This window comes from Ursus maritimus, unplaced genomic scaffold, assembly GCF_017311325.1.
Source record: "Ursus maritimus isolate PB19 unplaced genomic scaffold, ASM1731132v1 scaffold_16, whole genome shotgun sequence".
In the NCBI taxonomy this organism is placed as follows: Eukaryota; Metazoa; Chordata; class Mammalia; order Carnivora; family Ursidae; genus Ursus; species Ursus maritimus.
This window is the reverse complement of record NW_024424008.1, coordinates 9,877,260-9,899,567: the sequence shown is the minus strand read 5'-3', so window position 1 is coordinate 9,899,567 and position 22,308 is coordinate 9,877,260. Positions and strand designations below refer to the sequence as shown.

The 22,308-nt window shown below is 48.8% G+C and overlaps 1 long non-coding RNA gene across 1 annotated transcript; it reads left to right on the top strand.

Annotated features, from left to right (window-relative positions):
- The first annotated feature begins 753 nt into the window (after positions 1-753).
- LOC103678058 lies at positions 754-22,268 on the top strand. The gene is made up of 3 exons (XR_572592.2): positions 754-2,302; positions 12,980-13,085; positions 21,713-22,268. It is a non-coding gene; the product is annotated as an uncharacterized LOC103678058 (long non-coding RNA).
- The last annotated feature ends 40 nt before the right edge of the window (positions 22,269-22,308 follow it).

Here is a 22,308-nt window from a genome sequence, read left to right as displayed (position 1 = left end):
GTAAGTGCTCTTGCCTCCACCTCCACCCACCCTCCCCCACCCAGACTTCCAGGCCATTGGGAAAACCTGATTCCTTACTAGCTTTGCACTGTGGCTTACAGTTTCTAAGTGGTGCCCCAGGCTGGGTCTATTATCCCCAGGTTAGAACTGGAAACTGAAGTTTAGAAAAGGGGAGTGACCCCATCTCGTTTTTTGGGCTTGGTCGACTAGTGGCTTGCTCTGTGACTGTAAGCAGGTTCATGTCTCAGTCTGGGCTTCTACTTCCTTATCTGTGCTACAAGGTGGTTCACTGGTGGGTTGTGGCTGGTTCCTCTAGCCGTAAAGTTTTTATGAGTTGCTGCCCTGATCTAAGTCTCCTCTCATGGAGCTACTTTTTGCCTCCACACTCCTCTTCTTGGGGAAGCTAAAGGCAGAGCAGACTGAAGCTCAAGGCCAGGCAGGCTTTGGCCCCAGGGTTCCAGTGTCTGGGGTTTGGCCCCAGGGTTCCAACTGAGTCTGGGGCAGGAGTTGATGGGGGAAAGGGGAAGGAGCAGTGTTGGAGGATTTTCCTCTTCTCCCCTGCCCTCACTTCCCATGTCCTTCCCTTCCCCCTTCTTCCTTTCTTCTGCAAGTGGAGGTCAGGACAGATCAAGGGCAGTAACCTATTTAAATCTTGGTTTCCTTAAAACTCAGGGTCTCTGCAGCTGTAGATGCAGTTTGAGGAGGTGGCAGCAAAACTCTTAAGTTGCACCAGGTTCAGCCTCCTGATAATGGAAGTTAGTGGGCCCCATTCTCCTGGCTTCACAACTGTTGTCATTTAGACAATAGGAATTGATATCTCTGTTGGTTGTAAGAGAACATTGGGAGGTTAAGAGTGGTGCTTGGGGCCAGCCCAAATTCATGATGGAACAGGGCCTATATTATAGGTTTTCTGATTCCCAATTTGGTGCTCACGCCACCGTCCTGCATGCAGGAAATTGGGGGCTAACGGATGGGAATGGGGGAGACGGGTGGGTTCTTGCTTAGAGCTGCAAGTGACCTTAGTTGGCTTGACTTCCTTAGTATACTCTAGTTGGGTCCTCATAATCATCCTCAGCTACACCAAGCCTTCTCCTAGAATTACAGAATCTCGGAGTCAAAACATTGAATTATAAGAACTGCAGAGTTGGAAGGCCATAGAAGCATGGTCTGTTTGAATCAGAACATAAGACTCTTATGGTGGTAAATGAAACACTTAGAACTTGCGGAACATTGTTATATTAGTGTTCACCCAGTGAATCCTGCATATTTGTATCTATACTTTTAGGCTGCCCTTCCCATATTGACTGGTTTGGCCAAATAAATTCCTTTGGCTATTGAGACATCAGCAAATGTGATGCAAGCAGAGGATTTAAAAGTGCTTGTGTATTGGGGCTTCCCTCTTTCTGTTCCCCCGAGATCTCCATGTGTAGAAACCCAGCCAGGCTTCTTAGAGGAAGAAACCAGTAATGAGCCATCCCAGCTGAAGCCTTCTAGACCAACCAGCTCCCAGGTGATCTTCTAGCTGACGTCAGCTGCCTGAGTGACCCCAGAAAAGACTAGGAGAACTATCCAGCTGACCCAAGCCCAAAATTGCTGACTCACAGAATTATGAACAAATAAAATGGTTGCTGTTTGAAGTCATTAAGTTTGGGGGAGGGGTGATTTGTTACACAGCAGTAGATAACTGACTCAGAGGCTTAGAATTACAATTATAGAATCTTAGTCATAGATTCCATATACCCCTATGAGCATGAATCTTGATTCTTGGGACCAGGGACTAGAATCTTTGATGTAGTATCTAAGGAATAGAAGGGCCCTGAGAACTCACTTCTTTAACTCCCACCCAGTACTACACACTCTTTTACAGACCAATTGATAGACCGATTGAGTCACTCACCCTCTTCCAACCTGGAGCCCTCCTCCACCCATAGCCTCCTTTATTCTTTGGCATTTCGTCCATTCTGTCACAAGGTCTTCTTGCCCTACTCCTCAGCTGGCTTTTCAATCCCTTCCTTCTACTTTAGGAAGACTTCCCATGTTGATCTGCTTGTTTGGGTCTTGGGAGCTAAATGTCAATGTGATGATAACTTGTCTTGTTATTTATCCCAGTTCCTGGCACAGTGCCTGGCACAGAGTGTGGGTTAATGGACATATCCCGAAGAAAACCACCACCACCACCCTCCCACCAGCTCACTTGTTCCTGCTGTCGTCCCCTTACTACAGTGTTCCTGGATCTGTCCGTGGTGCTGACTGTCTTTTTCCCCTTTGCCACTGTCTGCCTCAGAATGGCTACTTCCAAAAGGTAAGAATCGTTTCTATGTCCTGGAATTAAATCTCTCAGTCAATGCCCCCACCTTCCTTCCCTCCCTCTCTCTCCTTCTCTGTCTTCCTCTCCTTCCTTTCCCCCTCCCCATCTCCAATTTCTCCCTCTCCACCTCCCTCCATCACTCATACAGATCATTAGCCTGGAACATTTCAAGAAGACTAATATGTGGTGATATACACTAATTAGAATTAGGTTCAGTGGTGTGCATCAGAATGCCCTGAACAACAGTCTCTTCAATGATAAAAAATACAAGTTCTTTTTTTCGTAACAAAGCGCAGATGTAGCAGTTTAGAATCTGAATGGTTTTTCCACAGTCATGAGAAACCAATACTCCTTCCTACCTCCCACTCTGCCATCCCTAGAGTGTAGTCCTCATTCTTCGGTACACAGTGGCTGCTAGAGTGCCAGCTATCACATCAGAGAGCAGATGGAAACAAAAGATAAATAAGGGTGCCGTGTCCCATAATTTTATTCAGCACTTTCAGTTGTATATGGCCACATCTAACTAGCTTCAAAGAGCATGGTAAATAATAGCTTTTGAACTGGGAGGCAATGTGCCCAGCAAAAAGTTGTATTCCTTATTACTGAGAATGAAGGAGAAATAGCTATTGAAAAGTAACTAGAAATCTCTGGCATTAGTAATGGGACAGTGGCATTGATGGTGATAGTGACTGTGGTGTACTAGCTGTGGTGTTGATGGGACAACAATGGTAATGGTGGTGGTGGTGGTAGTGGAGGGGCTGATAATGGTAGTGGTGGTGGTGATAGCAGTGATAGTGATGAAGAAGATAGTGGCGAGAATGGTGATGATAAAACTGGTGGTCAATGAAAGCTCTGGTCCAGGAACACAGACTCACTCAAGCATCAGTGTGGACCAGGAGAATAGCAGAAGATGGACCCAGTGACTACAAGGCGTTTGGAGTTGGGGCCTGCTCCAAGCCACAGGGGCACTGCTGCTTTGCAGTTCATCAGCCTTGAGCCTTGAGCCTTCGTCACCCCCAGCAGAGCATGAATCAGATTCCTCCCATTTAGGCTGGAAATCATTCTGGAATGAAAACTTAAGGCCTGAGGGAGGTGAAGAAGCAAGGGCTGTATTGGACTTCCATTTATTAGACAATAAACAGTGATGGAATTTGTTGTTGCAGTCAAGGAAGGCTTTGCTGTGAAATACACAGAGAAACACATGGACACGTAGTCTCAGATATAGAGATAAGTGGATTCAAAGACAGACATACAGAGAGAGTTACAGATACGCAGAAAGAAACAGCCCCATAGTCATGGAGACACACACACACACTTCGTCTCGTAAGGAGGCATCAGGCCAACCCCTCTCCCCAGAGACACAGGCCATCCAGCCATCTTATTCCACAGGACAACTTTCATATTACCCCTCGGTCTCATGGACTGAAGGTACCAAGGACCAGAAATGCCACTGCTGAGGGGGCTCAGAGCTCAGTGTGACCTTTGATACCCCTCCCACCTGGAGTGAGGTTGCACCAGTACTCCATGGCCTGCCCCAGGCCAGCCCAGGTTCTGCCGCTGAAGGTGACCAGAGGGGTGGGACTTGGGTTGGATGGGGTGTGTCCTCCAGGATGTCTCTCCCCAGGGGCCCAAGGACACACCTGGAAGCCATTAGCAGAGGAGCCATCAGGCAGCAGGCTCTGGCTCCAGGTGAGAAGGCGTGATGAGAACATGTGGCAGCTCCCTGCCCGCTGGAGCTGGAGGGTGGAGGACACCTTGGCCTGAGTAATTTCTAGCATCACTCCCCTGGCCCCCATCTAGTGCGCAAAGGTAACCCAGACCTTGGTGCTCAAGATAGTTGGTGAGCCCGCCTTCAGTTTACCTCCTAAACCTCTGATGCCAGATTTCTTGACCTTCACCGTGATACTTTTCTTCCAAGAAACCTTCCTGATGACTCTTCTGTTCTCTTTTGTCTTTTTCTTTCTCTGCTTCTTCTCAGAGCTCCCATATGACATCGCCCTGACCTGCCTGCCCTTTCCATTGATCTGTACTTCTTTTAAGTGGCAGGCCTGCCTGGCTCCAGCCACCGTGGTCCTCCTCTCTCTGTACCTCATGCAGCTTTATTTCACTGTGGTTTCAGTCCTTTCTCAGCTATTGAAGAAGGGTCCCACCTTGGGTCTCGGCCCCCTTTGCTGCTAATCCTTGGCCTGGGATTCATGACTGACTTCTTTCCCATCTCTGGCGTGCTCGAGCTCCCAGTCTAGGAAGGAACCTGCAGCAAGCCCTGCTCTTTGTGCTTAGATCATCTGTTGCCACCAGACTAAGCCTCAAGAACTGGAGGTTCTTGCCACCCCAGAGCTTCCTCTGCCTGTCTAGCTTTACATTGGCCAGGATGATCTAGTGCTGGTTTCCCCCAGCAGATCAGGTTCTAAATCCCTAGTTTTCCCCCACGGTGTCCCAGAATGATAGAGAAAGCCTTCAGCTTCAGGTGTGTTGGGGTAGCTTTCCCCAGCTCTGGAAGGGCATGATATCCCTGGGGATCTCTAGGGGCTCATCAGTCTCTGGAAAGCTGTGGGTGGGCAGGAAGATCTTGAAGGCTGGCCAGAACATGGATTATTGGATGCCCCACGTATTCCTGGACTTAGGACAGGAACCTCAAGGCAGATGCATGGACAGCCGCCTGAGCAGGTCCCTGTTGGGCCAGCCCCAAAGTCTGTGCCTCAGTAGCTCCCATGGCACAGCCGGCATAAACTGCTCTCACCCCTCCTTAGTGCATTGCCTGCTATGGCAGAGGCTTCAGCTTGGCCCTGCCAGTGTGTCCCCAGCCCTGCCCTGGGGAAGGAAAAAAGAAGCCAGTTGGAAGTTCAGAAAAGGAAAGGCTAAAAAGGAGCCCACAATTGGCCCTAATTAGCCACTGGGAGAGAGAAAAGGAGGTCAGAGGCCTGAGTCTACTTCTGAAAGAAAGCACCTGGCAGGCAGAGCCATGGCTGATCTGCACCCCCACACTACATAGCACGGAGCTTGGCCCCACACAAGCCCCTCTGATCCTGGCTAGTAGGACCCCCCGCTGGAGGAGGGCTCTGCAGCTACCTATAGACCTGTCATGGCTCTCTCCTCTGGAAGATGCAGCTGGCTATGGGGAAAGGGGAGAGGGGAGGAGGGAGGGAGGGAAGGCAGACAGACTTAAGTGAGCATCTACTGTATGCAGTGTGCTGAGTCGAGAGGTCTACATACATGATTCTATTTAATTTTGACAGTGGTCCTGAAATGGAGGTACTTTGGCTCCAGTTTTTAAATAAAGAAGTGGACACTCAGGTTAAGTAGTTGACCCAAGATCACACAGCTTAAAAGGGGCCGAGCGGAAAGTCCAGCTTAGGCTGTGTGCTTGGCAACCTGTGCTCTTGGTGCTCTAAAATGAGTGCTTGGAGGGCAGAACCCTTGCCTGCATCATCACTTGTGTCCCAGTGCACAGCCTGGGGAGGGGCAGGCGTGTGGCTAGTGCAGGGAAGAGCTGTTGTACTCAAGAGGCAGGACAGGCTGATCCAGGGAAGGGCATAAAAAGAGGGGGACGGAGGGACGGTGGAGGCACTACAGAGATAGATCACTTCTATCCTCTGGGACATCATGCAGGGGACCCCTGGGGCAGCTTTCCTGGGGCTGAGGACAGTGCGGGACTGAACATAGCTTGTGACCGGCTGTGGGGGAGGCAGGGGAGGGAGAAGTGCAGGAACAGCGTATTTCTTCTCCCCTTTTCTCCACTCCTCCTAGCCTCCCACCCACCCCAGATGGTTAAGCCAAAACAGAAAACAAAATGAAGAACCTTTAGCCTTTGCTGGAGCCAAGCCACCTCTGCTTAGCCTGGCCAGATCACCAGCAGGCCAGCTGGGCCAGAGCCAGGCTGGGGTCCAGAGCAGGGTGGGGGGCACTGAGGAGGAGAGGATACACGGGGCCTCCGGGCAGGGCCGCTGTGGGCACAGCGTTCCTCCACACGGGCTGGATCGTCCCTAACAGAGGAGAGAGGCAGCAGGATGGGGAGAGGGAAGGAGACCCCCCCAATTTTGGCCCTGCCTATCATCACCCCAGTAGCAACTGGGGAATAGGAGAGAACACATGTCAGGTCAGGTGGCAGCTGTCTTTATAATCACCACCCTCAAAGGTAGTGATTCCCAGTCCTGATTTTATTTTATTTTTTTAATTATTTTTTAGATTTTATGTATTCACTTGACGGAGAGCGAGAGAAAGCACAAGCAGGGGGAGCAGCAGAAAGGAGAGGGAGAGGCAGGCTCCGCCACTGGCCAGGGAGCCCAATACAGGGCTCGATCCCAGGACCCTGGGATCATGACCTGAGCCGAAGGCAGGCGCTTAACTAACTGAGCCACCCAGGCGCCCGTCAGTCCTGATTTTAAAGATGAGGAAACTGAAGCACAGATTGGCTAAGAAACTTGTCTAAGGCCACAGAGTGAGTAGGAGGAGGGCTGGGATTCCACCCCTGGCTCTTTGGCTCCAGGCCTGCTCTTAATCATCATCATCTCCTGAGAGGAGCAGCAGAAGCTTGCCTGTCTGCACCCACCAGCAATTAGGGGCCCCTCGGTATTGTGAAGACTGTCAGTGGAGTGTGTCTGATTAGGCTCCTCAGTGCCCAGCATGGGACACGTGTGTTTTGAAGATGGATCACCATTATCCTTGGCTGAAGAATTGCATGGGGTTTTCTAATTACAAATTANGCTGGATTTCATTATGCTCCCTCTTGTCTGGCTTTTTGTGTTCTCAATCTTACAAAACTTTGAAAATCATCGTTGGCTGAGCTTCTTTTCTTGGCCTTAAAATATACAGCTGAGCTTTTATTAAGATGTAATGTTGTTATATTTTTAACGAGTGGATGTTTAACTCAGTATTGCAAGAAGACAGCAATTACTTGAATTTAACCATTCCGCCTTTATCACGAGTCAGAAGAACAGGATGGAAATCTACCTTTCTATAGAAAACCTTCATTCGTTTGGAAAAGCAGATTTCCTGTGGTAGTGGGACGTTCTCATTTAAGTGTTTTGAACTGTTTTCAGCCAACAGCCAACTGTTGTAGGCAAGTCGCCTGTGTTAATTTGATCATTTCTAAGTGAGACTTTCCACTGAAGACGAAAAATCCTTCAGATTTAACAGTACTAGCAAAGACGGTAGAAAGAGAATGATTTGCGTCATTAAAAAAAGAAAAAGAGGTCGTGCTTCCCAGGACCCAGCAGAAGTTTACGTAAAGAAAGCCAGGCTAATCTCCCCTCTCTCCTCTTTTTGGGAGAACCTGAGTGATAGATCAGGGGTCTGTCAGAGTCCTGAGAATCTTTTTTTTTTTTTTAAAGATTTTATTTATTTATTCAACAGAGATAGAGACAGCCAGCGAGAGAGGGAACACAAGCAGGGGGAGTGGGAGAGGAAGAAGCAGGCTCATAGCGGAGGAGCCTGATGTGGGGCTCGATCCTAGAACGCCGGGATCACGCCCTGAGCCGAAGGCAGACGCTTAACCGCTGTGCCACCCAGGCGCCCCAGAGTCCTGAGAATCTTGATTTCAAAAAGGCATTTGGAACATCTCCCAAGGCATTTTTACGGCAAGACCAGGGGCGGGATCAAATAGTGATACTCTAGGGGAATCCCTCGCTACCTGGACAGCTGGTGGAGGAAAAGTGATTCGTGGATCACTGGCCGTCTGGAGGGCAGACTCCGGCCCTGCTCAGGACTCAGTCTTCCATGTTGCCATGCTTGGTCTGATGTCTTTTTGAAGGACTTGTTGAAACCAAGTAAAAGATGTATATCAAATCTGCAGACTGTGACAGGTGGCAGGGCTGGGTTTCCAAAGGGTTTGAATTGACTTGATACATTGGTGAAGACCACAGGTTCAAGTTCATGAAAGTAAATGCCAAGTTCCCACTGGGGCTCAAAGGTCGGGATGGAAAGAAGGAAAGGAATTATTGAGCACGTACTGTATGCCATAACTTTTGCATAAGAGGGCTCACTTAGTTATGAAAACCCTCAGCGGAGGACATTGTTCCCATTTTATAGGGAAAGAAACTGAGGCCTTGAGGAGCTGAGCATTTGCTTGAGGTCACAGCTAGTAAAGGGTGGAGCTGAGCTCAAAACTGAGGCTGGTCAGGCTCCTAGGTCCAACTTCTTACAAAATGTCCAGGACAAAGGAGACAGAGCTTAACGGTAGTTATGTGAAAAGAAAAGAAAAACACGTATTTATGGGATGTTAGTCCCAAATTGTAATGCTGAGTCTTTTCTGAGCCTCTCTTTCGGGACCACTCTGGAGCGAGGCTTGGGGTGCAGAGATGAAGTCATGTGACCCCGAAGCAAGCTGAGCTGTTTGGGGAAAGAAACCCACACAACAACAGGCAAATTTGGTACTGCTGGGCGTACAAGTGCCTCGGGAGCCCAGGGAAAACTGGGCCTCCTGCTTCAGGGAGTCCTGGCAAACTGCACAGAGGAGCCAGTACCTGGCCTGAGGCCTGAGGCTGGCTGGCTGGGGAGCCCAGGGAGCACATGGCTTGCGGGGCCAGGCGGAGCGCAGCAGCCTGGGTACTTCCTTCACCCTTCGGCTGTGGGCACCACTGTAAGGCCCAGGAAGAGTCTGGGCTGAGGAGGTGGGGAAGCTTGCCCGTTCTCCACCCCCAGCTCCCAGCTGAGGACTGGAAGGAGAGAGCAGGACGGGAGTGGGAGATCTGGAAGGCATCTGGGAACCAGAGTCAGGGATTTTCCTCTGGAATGCTGGGAGGTTCTGGAACCTTGGGCTCCAAACATGCCGGTTACTTTGTAACCACTGGCTGTGTCCCCAGCTATCCTTTCAAGGATTCTGAATTGGTGCTCAGGGCCAGGGGACATGCAAAGAACAGATGTCCTGGGAGTCATTGGGAAGAGGGAAGGAGGGTAACCCAAATCTTTGAACCCGTGGGGCGTCAGTGTGAATAGCATATGTAGAGGTCTGAGATCGGGGGATGGGCTTGGTGGGCCAGACACAAGAGGTCTGGAGATGGAGGAGGGGGGCTGTTGAGATACAGTTGGCGAGGTCTGCAGAGGCCAGGCCTTGCAGGTCTTGTTCAAGATTTTAACCTTTATCGCAAAGGCAAGGAGAAGCCACTGAAGGCTTTTAAGCAGAGAGGTGACAATTTTCTTTGCTTTTCGGAAAGATCGCTGTCACTCTGTGATTGAAGGGGGCCGAGTGTGAAAAGACAAATGAGGCACTTGCGGTATAGGTGGGAGACAATAGCGCTGGGGCTGGTGGTGGTGTGGAGGCGGGAGGGGTGGTGCAAACCCACCAGTTTGTCCCTCGGGGCCTGGTGCCTGGGTACTAGGGCAAGGGAGGGATGGCTCCGGGACGTCTGGCTTGTGGATGTTGGCACCATTCATTGTGAGAGTGAAGACTGGGAACAGGTTGGGCAGAGAGGGTGAACTCGGCCTCGGGGCTGCTGCATTAGAGACACTGAGGCATCCAAGATGAACGGGCAGTTGGATATTTAAGGCTGGAATCCACAGCCGAGTCAGGGCTGGAGATGCAGAGCTGGAGTTGTCAGTATTTAGGTGCCAGTTGAAGCTGCCTGCTCCAAGAGGCAGTTCCTGACCCCCGACCTTGCCCAAAGCTGGCTCAGGGCCCGCTCTGGGCTTGCACAGCTTTCTCACTGCAGAGTGTGGTCGGCGTCCGCCTCCCCCCTTCCATGGCCAGCTCCATGAGGGCAGGGACCACATGCATCTCTGCATCCCCAGAGCCCAGCACGGATCCTGGCACAGAGGAGGCATGGGGGCACTTTGATAATTGATGCATGAACCGACTCTCAGAGGAATGGGCTGCCATAGAAGGGAATGAGCTTCCCGTCCCCGAAGGCACATGAACAGAGGTTCTGTGGGCCCATGGGGGAGCAGGGGAGATTCCTGTTCCCAGCAGGTGTCCTCTGGGGACCCTTTCAGCCCTGGATTCTAGCTTTCCAGGACCTGAGTCATTTCCCCTAGGGAGTCCAGTTTGGGCCGGGACTCTCTGTGGTTTCCTCCTCCTCTGGAGAGGTTTCTGGAGCCTGTGCTGACCTCAGCAGGCACTCCCCTCCCCCTCAAGCCTCTCCACTCTGGAGCTCCACCCAAGCGTAGATGCCTTGCTAGGGTTTGCAGAAGCTGCTGAGGTAGCTTTGGCCGGGGCTGCTGGGGCTGGCCGCCTGCCCTGCCCAGCCTCCTCGACCTCGGCCTTGGCCTGAGCCCTCCTCCCTCCCTAGCCACGTCTGCTCTACCCCACTGCATCCTTCACTGCAGCAGCTTGGCCACTGCAAGAGCCAAAGTGGTCTTAGCCTGGAGATTCTGGGGGCTTTGCAGGAAGGGGGCGTACCTGAAAGGAGGAGGAAGGAAAGCGAGCTGATCAGATAAGAAGCTGGGAAGGGAGAGGGAGGGTCTGGGACGGGGCTAACGAGACACAAAATATCTCCACTGGGTTGGAAGACCTTTGAGAGTATCTGGCTCCCTCCCTTTGGCCAGGGAGAAACTGAGGGGGGGGCACAGGTGTGGGGGGGGGGCTCTTCGGGGGTAGGGATTGGAGTGTGACTTGCCAGAGGATACACAGGGCATAAGGAACTTTCATATGGTTGGGGAGGTGGGGAAGGGGAGGGAGCAGAGGGCCATGGAGGCCAGGGAAGGCCGTGGCAGTTGACTGTCCCACCTGGAGTAGGGGTTGGGGAGGTATGCTAGTCCTGGGACAGAAAGTTCTGGAGTCAAGGTTGGCTGAGACTGAATTGGCCCCACTCTCTTATCTTTTCTCCCTATCACACTGGAACTCCTGGAAAATAGGGACTACCACTTCCATCTGATGGAGACACTCCTAAGGCAGGGAATAGTCTGGAGTCTCCCTAAAGTCGGAGGACTGGCTCCGCTACCGGACTGGGGCCAGGACAGGACTGAATCTCCATCCTCTGTCCATCCACCGCCCTGGGGGCCAGGACCATGCAGGTGGGGGAGGGGACTGGGGGCTTGCACTTCAGAGGGGCCTAAACTCTGCCATGACCGACCAACCCTGACCCATTCACAGAGGGGAAGGTGAACCTTGAAGACTGTGAAATGAGAGAGCAAACCAACAGAGAGGAGGATTCCAGCTTCAGGGGCCGACTCCTCAGAGCATAGCAGGGCCTGATAACATACACATTGTTACAAGAGGTGGGAATGTTGGGTTATTCCCACCCTGGCTCAGAGGGCGCAGCCTGAGATAACTGTGGTGGCTGCGGTGCATGCCAGCTGGGCCAGCTCTGGCAGCAGACGCTGCAGGGGACTGCCGGGCTGCCCCAGGAAACCCAGAACTACCTTGACTTCCAAACCGCCCTACACATGACTATGGGAACTTGAAAGGACCAAAACACGGCAGCAGCATCTCTTCAATATCCTTTTATGCTTCTTTTTAAAAAAGTCATTTTGCTTTTTTTTTTCAGAGTGCGCTCACTAGAGAAAATTTGAAAAATGGAAGTTGAAAGAAAAATAAACACACCCATAATCGCACTACGCAGAGACATTTTTGGCAAATTTCCTCCCAGTCTTTTTTCTATGCATATTTTCTCCATAATTGTGTTACCACTGCTCTCATCTTTAAAACTGTTTTACTTTTATTTTTTTCTTAAGATTTTTTAGGTAAAACATGCTCTTAGTTTAAAAAAAAAGGAAAGGGTAGGAGAACATAAAAAAGCAGGAAAAAATTACTCTTAATCCCATTATCACATTGTTGTGTGAAGACTTTGGAATAGTTACATCTAGTCATTTTTCTCTGACCCCATGTATTTTTTTTTAACATGTTAGGAACCATGGTACAAGTGCCCTGTTTACAATGTGGCAGACGGCATAATGTATTTATAACAACAACAACAGAAACCTACCCAAGGGCACGTGGATGGCTCAGTCGGTTAAGCGTCTGACTCTTGGTCTCAGCTCAGGACTTGATCTAAAGGTCGTGAGTTCGGGGCGCCTGGGTGGCGCAGTCGTTAGGCGTCTGCCTTCAGCTCAGGGCGTGATCCCGGCATTGTGGGATCGAGCCCCACATCAGGCTCCTCTGCTATGAGCCTGCTTCTTCCTCTCCCACTCCCCCTGCTTGTGTTCCCTCTCTCACTGGCTGTCTCTCTCTCTGTCAGATAAATAAATAAAATCTAAAAAATAAATAAATAAACAAACAAATAAATAAATAAATAAAGGTCGTGAGTTCAAGCCCCATGTTGGGCTCCACTTAAACAAATAAACAAACAAAAAAATCCTACCTGTACTCAAACCCTGCCTCTGTCACTTACTACCTGAATGACTTTGGGGAAGTTACTCTTACCCCTAAAACCTCAATTTCCTCAACTATATAATGAGATCAACCATCATCCGGTTAGAGAATTACTTTGCAGATCTGTGTATATAAAACTCGCAATGCATCCAGCACTTAGTGAGTCCTCAATAAACCCGTAGTGGACATCTGTCACATTTTTTGCTGCCTAAAACGAATCCATTTTTATATTTTGAATGAATCTCCCGGGAGGTGAATCCTTATGGAAGGTAGGACCCCACCTTCCACTTCAAAGCCAGAGGGGGCCAGATACTCTCCCACTGTCACCCCCTGGCAATTTGGCCAGCCATTTCTGGCTCAGGACTTTGATGTGACAGTGATGCTGGGTGGAAGATTGATCAGAATGTATTTTTGCTTATGTCATGCAGCAGTGCCGTATCTAGGTGCGTAGTGCTGTGGAGGTGTTCGAAGGCCATACCAGTAGAGGCGTCGGGACCAGCTGTTCCTATGGTGTGACCTTGGCTGTGAATTCAGGTGCCCACTCATTTGATTCTCTAGCTTTCTCATCCATTTTGAGCTTCCCAGTGGAATTGCTAATAATTTTTTTTTTTTTTGCTTTGTCGGAGTCAATTTCTGTTGCTTGCAACCACAAAGGTTAGCTCCTAAATCTTTCAGCAGTAAAATAAATTTCAGGCACTCGCTTTAATTACCAGCCAAAGTTTTAATGCAGACAGGTCCTGGATGTGCTAGAAGTGTTGTGCTGACTGCTGGCCTTGTGGACCAAGAACAGGGTGATCCTAGGTCCGGGCCTCACTGCTCCGCCCAGAGCCAGCCTGGAGAGAAGAGTTACTCAGAGCTGCTGAGGGAAAGAATGAGGGGAGAGAGTGGGTAAAGGAGAGATTTCTGTATATTCACTTCTTACAGGCAGCTTGTGTGTGGTTCCCTTGAATTCCTCAGGCTCCTTGGACTTCCACCAGGGGAGTCCTGTGACGAGCAGCCTGAAACCTTGGCGGCTCATTCTCTTCTCTCCCGCCCTGGTTTTCCCACAGGATGGCATGGCCCAAGATAAAAACCCTGGCATGTCTCTCTAGTTCACCTCCTACACATTTCTTCATCCATACGTTGCCTCCATTCCCAGGATATCATCTCAGCTCATCACTGCTTCTCATTTTCTGAATTTGCTTATGGGGACCTTGCTCATCATAGGACTGGTCTTCAGGAGGCCAGTTAGGCATCAGGAGCAGACCCCCAGAGGCCATCCCAATTTTGTCCAGTAAGACTGCTTGCCTGGGTATCTTAGGCAGGGGCATGCAGCCAGGCCCAGCCAACAAGTGGAGCTCCAGGGAGACCAGGCTTAATCCCACCTGGAGCCAAGCTGGGATGATATAAGGGGGAATATTTGTGTGTCCTTCTAGAACTTCTGGAGGGCAGTGCCTGAGTCTCATTCATCTCTGTTTCCCCCACGCCCACCTGCTCCCAGTTCTAGAACAGGGCCTGGCATAATGTCAGTGTTCTCAGGAAGCGTGGATTGGTCAGAGACTCTGGGATTATTGCTTCAGTCCTTTCTTGGCATGCTATCAGAAGTGAGACCTGGACCGGGCTACATCTCCTGCCTCATCTCCCCCATTCCTACCTTATGCTGTAGACTCCATCCACACCAACTAGTTCCCTGAATGCGTGCCAAGCTGTCTCACTGCCATGCCTTTGTACATGCTGTTCCCTCTACTCAAGGCCCTCCCTCAACCAGGTCAGCCTGAAGAACTCCCACTAATCCGTCCTTCTTTTAAGGCTCACTGAGTGCAAGTACTGCCTCCTCTGGGGAGCCTTCTGGAACTGGCCCTGGGAGGTCTCCCTCACTGTGCCCCCTCTGCACCCTGTCCTTGCAGCCCTCTGTTATACCACTTAGCATAGAGTGTTGCAGGTATGTGTCCTCCTACACAAGGCGACACTTCTGAGGGAACTGGACCTGTTTCTCTCTGTACCTCCAGTGCCTAGCCAGGATCTGGCACAGAGGGAAAACCAGGACATTTTCGTTTCCTCTCTACCCATCCCACCTCCTGGAGGCAGGAGATGTTGAGGACAGGTTACAGGGCCTTAAATGCCAGGCTGAGGAGAGAGGCTTGGTCAGTTTTCATTGTTGAATGATCCTAGTGGCTGGGACCCCTCTCATTTGGGTTAAGAAGAGTGGCTTTTCACTTTGGCTCTCTCTCAGCCCAGAGAACAGGGGGTTAGTTCTCAGCAAGAAGATGGGAGATGGGCCTCTGCCTGGGGTTATCACTCCCCCTTCCCCTAGACTCTCTTGCCCTTTCTGCATTCACGCCTAAATCCTGAAGTCTCTCCCCAGAGGCCTGGGGTCTAGGATCCATTCCCACTACTCAAGGGCCAAGTCTAAACTTCAATCCCCTGTTATGTAAGTGAATTATCCTCTGTTCCCAACCAGCGCCAGCCAGATCTCCTCCTCCTAATTGATTTAATCTTCTCATACCAGAGAGCTGGGCGGGGTTGGGGAGACAGCATTGATCAGAAGCCAACACGTCAGTGACGTAGGCTCATTAATTACAGGGAATCTAGGTCATGGATTGGCTCTGAGTGGCTCTGATTCTCCCCCTCCCCAGTCACTTGGGTCTCTGAAAGGACATTTTCACCTCCTCCTCATTTCTTGAACCCCAGTCTTACATGGAGAGAAAGTTGAGGGTCCCATAAAACCCTACCTATTTCAAATTTCCCCAGACCCTCAGCTCTGGATGACAGAAATTCCCTGTGTTCCAATCTGAGCACAGGCATAGCTAAACATAATTTATTGAGAAATGAAGAGATGAACATATGATTTAATTTTGGGGTAGGGAGAGACCTTGGAGTTGTCTTCATTTACTTTCCACACCAAGCAAACCTTCACTTTGCAGCTTCTCTGTTAAAGGATGTCTAGATCTTGTATACCCCCAAAGACGGGGAGCTCACTCCCCCTCAAGATAGTCCTTCGCTTGTATGATGGCCTTTCTCACATGGGGCTGAGACATCAGCCTTGTGACTTCTGCTGGGACCCAGCTTTGCCTCTCAGGCCACAGGGCATGCCCCAAGACAACCAGCCAGATCCTGAGACATGGTGATTGCTCTTCTTCAGGCTGAAACCTGGCTCTTTCACCAGTTCCTCATTTGGTAGACTTTACATATTACTCCTCACTGTCTCTCTTATGTGGACAAGTCAGGAGATCATTACCTCTCCAGATGCACAGAGCAGAACACAGACTTCAGGGTAGTGTGAACAGCTCAGGGCAGGGCAGGACTGCTCCCTTTTCTGATCTTGATATTAGAGTTCCAGTGATACAGCCTGAAATTACCTGAGATCTTCTGAGGCTTTAGCACCCTTTTGACTCAGCTTATGCACAGAGTCAGCAAATCCCCATTGTCATTTTTCTGACATTAGCAATGGAAAGTCTCCATGCAACTGATCTTTGTGATATTAGGAATAGCTCCATGTTTCTTCCCTGTAATTCTTCTTTCCATCTACCCTGACATTTATCTTCTCATACAATCATGTAATTATCCAACCACTCATTCACCCACACAACTGTCCAACTATATGGTAATCCATCCATTTACCAATCCCACTATCTGCCTACATACCATTCCTCTCAGCTGCCCATAGATTCATTCATGCACTCAATCACCTGTCCATCCACCTACCTACCTTACCAGCCCATTTACCCATTTATACATTTCTATCCATCTATCTGAGCATGTACTTGACTGTCCATCCACCCATTCATCCACCATCAATCGATATAACCACACACACATCCATACATCCATCTCTTCATCTGTTCCCTCTCCCAGTCATCCATCCATTTATATTCATCATCATCCATCCATCCATCCATCCATCCATCCATCCATCCATCCAGTACTTATTAGGATTCTGTTACATTTCAAACCTCTATTGAGTATTCTGAGTGATCCCAAACTGAGTAAAATATAGGTGCCCACTCTCTGGGAGCCCACAAACCAGATGATGGTGAGTACTGTAAAACAGGAACATAGAAAATGCTTTGGGGATTCAGAGGAGGGAGAAGTGGTATCTGGATAAGGTTAGAGATGCCTCTCCACCACAGTAAACTTTTGGTTTGGGCCTTAATAGAACAACAGTATTTGGACATACAGAAATACGTTGGACGTAATTCCAAGTAAAGAAGTAGCTAACTGCTAGAGGAGAAATGTCATATCTTATTCTTTATACCCCCACTAAAGTACCTAGTACAGAACTGGGCACACTTTAGTAACCTAATACATACTTGGTAATTAATATTTTCCCTTCTCTTTGCTGACAGGGATACCCCTAACACTTAATCAGGATTAGAGTTTATTCTTTCTCTTTAAGAGGATCCAACAGTTGCATTGCTGATGGCCTCGGAGAAGTAACAAAACCTTTCTGGGGTTCTCTGAGTTTGGGGTTGAATTTCTGTCTCTATCAGGTGGTCCTTTTCCCCTAATTTTAATTATTTCTACTATGTTCTCTGCTCTCTTCAGAGACATCAGCATTTCCACATATCTTAAATTTTATTTTCTTTTGTTGGCTCAATCCCGGCTGTTTTCAACTTCCCCAGCCTCATCCCCAGGCAAGAAACTCAGTAATATGGGTGAAGAGGAAAGTTCTATGCAAGGGGAATAGCACTGGAGTAGAAGTCAGGAGCTATGAATTCAAAACCAGCTTTGGGGGCGCCTGGGTGGCACAGCGGTTAAGCGCCTGCCTTCGGCTAAGGGCGTGATCTCGGCGTTATGGGATCGAGCCCCACATCAGGCTCTTCAGCTATGAGCCTGCTTCTTCTCTCCCACTCCCCCTGCTTGTGTTCCCTCTCTCGCTGGCTGTCTCTATCTCTGTCGAATAAATAAATAAAATCTTTAAAAAAAAAACAAAACAAAAACAAAACCAGCTTTGCCATGAACTTGCTATGTGCCCTCAGGCAAGTCTCTTTCCCTCTCTGTTTTAAAACTCCCCCCACCCCCGCATAGAATCTTAGCACTGAACACAGCATTTGAGATCCTCCAGCCCAATATGCTCATCTTATAAATGGAAAAATAGGCTCATAAGGGGCATGTGACTTGTTCTAGATCATATCTAGAGTACTGGCAAAGCCAGAACAGATTTCCTGACTTTCAGCTCAAGGTTTTTTTTTTTTGTTTTTTTTTTTTTTTTTTTTTTTTTTTTACCCAACCACCATTTTCCAGTCTCCAGTCATAGCCCCTATATATCTCAGGAAGAGCTTCCTCCCCCATCTCCCTTCCCCAGGAAGGAACATGTATCTTCCAAATGTTTTGACTATGTGTTATTGGGTGGGGGCTGGGCAGGCAGTATTTAAGAGCAAGTATTCCCAGCCTGATGGAGTTAATTATGTTCATCAGGAAGAGAGAAGAGAAAGGAACAAGGCGCTCTGGTTATCTACTGGGCTTTAATCAAATTGAGAAACGAGGAAATCCATCACCCAGAGGCTAAGGGAGTTCGAGAGCTTGGCTTCCGCGGGCTCTGAGAACTGTAATGGGTTGGGCGCTGTCCAAGGTGCTGACATCTTCACTTACTGCTCTGAGTTGCTGGGAGGAGCTGGGAGGGGCCCACTCTGGGCAGAGGGACGGCAGCTTTTAGGAGATGGCCCTGGGTACAGCAAGAAAAGGTCTGGATGTTGAGGAGAGGCTTGAGTTCCTACTCTGCCTTCTGAATCTTCCCTTTTCCATTCATTTGTTTATCTTCTTTAGGGAAAATATCCCTTCTTATGGCCAGAGTCCTCAGCTGGGATTGAAGAAATAGGAAGAGAAGGAAAAGCCCTAGACCCTTTGCTTTCAGGGAGATGGACCCCAGTATATGGGTGGAAGCCCAGTTCTTGGTCTTGGGGACTTCCCCATCTTAAAGGGAAATGTGACTTCTGCTTTTATAAAATCCTCAGTCCAACGATAGAGTCATGAACTGCCTTTGAGGATTTATTAATCTGGCTGAGGAATGTCACTCTGTCTTTAACTCTAACTCAAGTGTAATATAAGGGAGGCATGGCCTATGTCTAAATGGAGCCTCCAGTCTGATGGGGAAGACATGGTCTTCCTCTGGAAAAATCTGTCTGGCTAAGGAGACATGTTCTTGATTTAGGGGGTATCCCCAATTATAATCAGGGAGACAGGATGGACAGATAAGTTAAAATGTGCACAGTAACCAACCAAAGAGCTCAGATCTTCATGCTTGTGGTTGAGGTTATTGGAACTAGATATTGTTAATCAAAGAAACTTTTCTGGTAGGGGTGAGCTTGAGCTGAGCTTAAAGGAAAACAAGAAACTTGGGTCCCTAGATCTTAGGCCTCCTGAGAATCATGACCATGCCTTCTCATTCCCTATATCCCCTTTGGAGTAAGCACAAGCCTGGGCAAAGAGAAGGTTCTTGTTCAATGAATAATCACCAGCAGATAAAGAGTGAATGTACCTACTTGGTGTTTGGGGAGGTAGCAGGGTGGGGATGGTGTACAGATCAAGGAGGAGGGTTGGTTGGAATGGAGAGCCTGAGGCTGGGTTGGGGGGATACTGGTGGAGTGATAAGATGGGCAGAGGGAGTAGCCCAATGTTTGTCCAGGCCACCGAAGCACAGCATTTGGAAGAACTCCCTCATGTTTATGGAGCTGGTGAGAGATACTTTATTGAATCTTGGGTTGTTAAAGCTAGAGACTATTAAGTTACAAAATCATAGACTGCTCAGCTTCTAGAGCCACACAACCATGGATAGTTAGACTATTAAAACCATAGCATCTTAGCAGGGCAGAACACAGTGTGTTAAAATTATAGAATGTTAGAATACTAGAGCCAAAGGGCCAAATATCTATATTAGAGAATCTTAAAATCCAAGAATCTGAATATCAAAAGGGAAAAGAAGCCCCAGCTTATTGACTCCCACTATTTGTATCAGTTATGGTGCTGGGAGTATTCAAGTATATTATTCCATTTAATTCCTTCCACAAGGTTTAAGCCATTTAGTCCCATCTTTACTCAATGGAGTACTTCTGTCAAAGGTTTATCAAACATAGGCTTGCATGAGCTTCACGACAGGGGAGTCATTACCTCTGTGCATACCTCCATCCCCAGCAGAATGGCAAATAGAAAGTTCTCGCTTATGTAAGCTGCACTCTCTTCCTGTAGTGTCCCCTCACTGGTCCCGTGCATGTCGTCTGAGCTACACTGAGTAAGTCTAATCTCCCACTCATGTGACAGCTTTTCAGATGGCTCAAGACAGTCTTTATTTCTTTCTTCTCTAGGATAAGCTGGTTTGTTCATCATGTAGCTAGAAATGGGACAGCAAATCAAAGAATTATTTGAGCTGGAAAGGCCCTTAGAGGTCATTTTGTCCAGAGACTTCGTTTTACTGCCAGGCAATATAGCACTACAGTCAGGAGCCTGGGCTTTAGAGAGAGAAGAGCCTGAATTTAGAATCCAGAGATCCAGCACTAAGCACTAACTTCATGTGTAACCTTGGGCAAATTACCTAATATATTGGGCCTCAATCTCTTTATCCATAAAATAAAGAGAATAATAGTTGATGTGAGGATTGAATGAGATAATGCAGGGGAAGCTCTTAGAGGAGTGCTTGGCACACAGTAAGCAGTCAATAAATATTAGCTATAATTATTGGAGGTCCAGAGGGGCAGGGACTTGCTCAAGATCACAGAGCAATTCACAGGCAGAGCTAGGGTTAGACCAAGGACTCCTGCCTCCCAGGCCAAGTCACTTTCCTGTTTACATTTCCACCCTGTCTTCCTTGGGAAAAGGAAATAACTCCAGAGGGAACTCGAATGCTTTGTTCATTGAATCAGTTAGAATGCAAGTGAGAGAATGTCTGATTAAGAGGCTTAATTAAACCTTTGGTTTCTTTAACAAGGTGACCAGAGGAAGGTGGATCCAGGTTTGACTGGTGACTCAAGCACGTCTAATGACCTAGGCTCTTCCCATTCTAAGCTTTGAGAGACTCCTCTGCCTCACAAAATGACTGACATGGCACCAAGCACCATGTCTTCCCAAGCAGGAAGAAAGGCCATGGGAGCATAAAGGGGCTTCTCTTCTCATGCCCCTGTCTTATTCAGGAGGGGATCTTTCCAAACAGACCATCTCCTTATATCTCATTGACCGAAATGAGGTCCCATGTCCACTCTTAGACCCCTCACTGGTGAAGAGGAAGGCCTTTCCATGAATGGTTTGGATTATCCTTGTGGCTAGGCACCTTGCTACTAGAACAAGGAAGAGGGAATTGGCTGTGGGAAGGCAACCAGTAGAGCTTGCCATACTTACTTACCTTGTCTCCTCTCTGGATTGGCCTCCCCTGTCCTCTTCATGTCTGCCAGGGAGCCTGCCCTGGTTTCCACCCTTGTCCAGCACACCCTCTTCTACCATGTAATTGAGCATTGCCCAACTCAGGCCTACTTTGCCAAGCTCTCTCATCTTTTCATATTCAGATCTTGTCCCAGTCTATGAACATTGGGAGAATAATAGCCACTACTAACGAATGAGTACCTATTGTGTGCCAGACACTGCTCTGGCCACTTGTAACCAGCTTCCAAATGGCTTCCAATGATCCATATCTCCTGGTATTCACACCCTTTTGTGTCCCCCTCCCACATGATACCAGGGTGATCCTGTGTGATCAGTAGAATGTGGCAAAAGTCATGGTATATCACTTCCAAGATTACATTATAAAAGACACCATGGCTTCCATCTTGGCAGCACCCATTCTTTCTTGGAACATTCATTCCAGGGGAAGTTAGCCACCACGGCAAAAGTACCCTTATGGAGAGGCTAGCATAAAAACAAAACCCTCTGACCACCTGCCAGCAAAGAATGGAGGCCTGACCAAATCCACAGAGTGAGCCTGGAAGTGGATCCCAGTTGAGCCGTCTGATACCTGCAGCCCTGGCTGACACTTGACTGCAACCTCCTGTGAGATCTTGAGCCACAATCTCCCAGTTAATCCACTTCTGGGTTCTCGATCCTCAGAAATTGTGTCAGATGATAAACACGTGTTGTTTTAAGCCGCTAAGTTTTGGGGTAGTTCGTAGCTCAGCAGTAGTTGACTACTATAGTGCTATATTGTCGCATTAAGTCCTCTCAACAACCCTGAAAGGTGGGTTTGTTTCTCCCATTTTTAGGATTGAGAAAACCGATGCTGAGATGAGGGCAGTGACTTTTCACACCTGGAAAGTGGCAGCGCTGGGATTTGCCCTCATGTCTGTTGGATTCCAGAGCAGAGGGAACCTGGTTCTGTTTCCTCAGCTGGGATTTCTGCAGGGTGAACGTTGAGGAACTGGGAATGGGAGGAGGAGGTCTCTTCCTCTGATGTGTTTTCTCTCCCTTTCTTCATTCCACCACGTTAGTTAGCAGCCACTACGTCATCTAGTGTGTACACGTGACTCCGGGATAAAAAGTTGTATCAGAAAAAACAGTAAAGTTTTGAGAGGCTTTTGAGTGACCTTGGACAAGTTTCTGCACTTTTCTGGGCTGTGGTTTCTTTGTCTGCGATATGGGGAATATAGTCCTCCTTCCATGTGCCTCACCAGGAAACCTTGAAGATCAGGTGTGAAGGGATTTTGTAAAATGCAAAGCATCCTGATTATGGGTCTGCTTTGAGTTGGGAGCACCCCTGACCTGGACTCTCACAGGCTGCAGGGGGTGGGGATGGGCAGCTCCACCCAGTGGCCTCTGCACAAGGGGCAAGTGCTCCCTCTTCTCTCCCACCCGAGTCTAG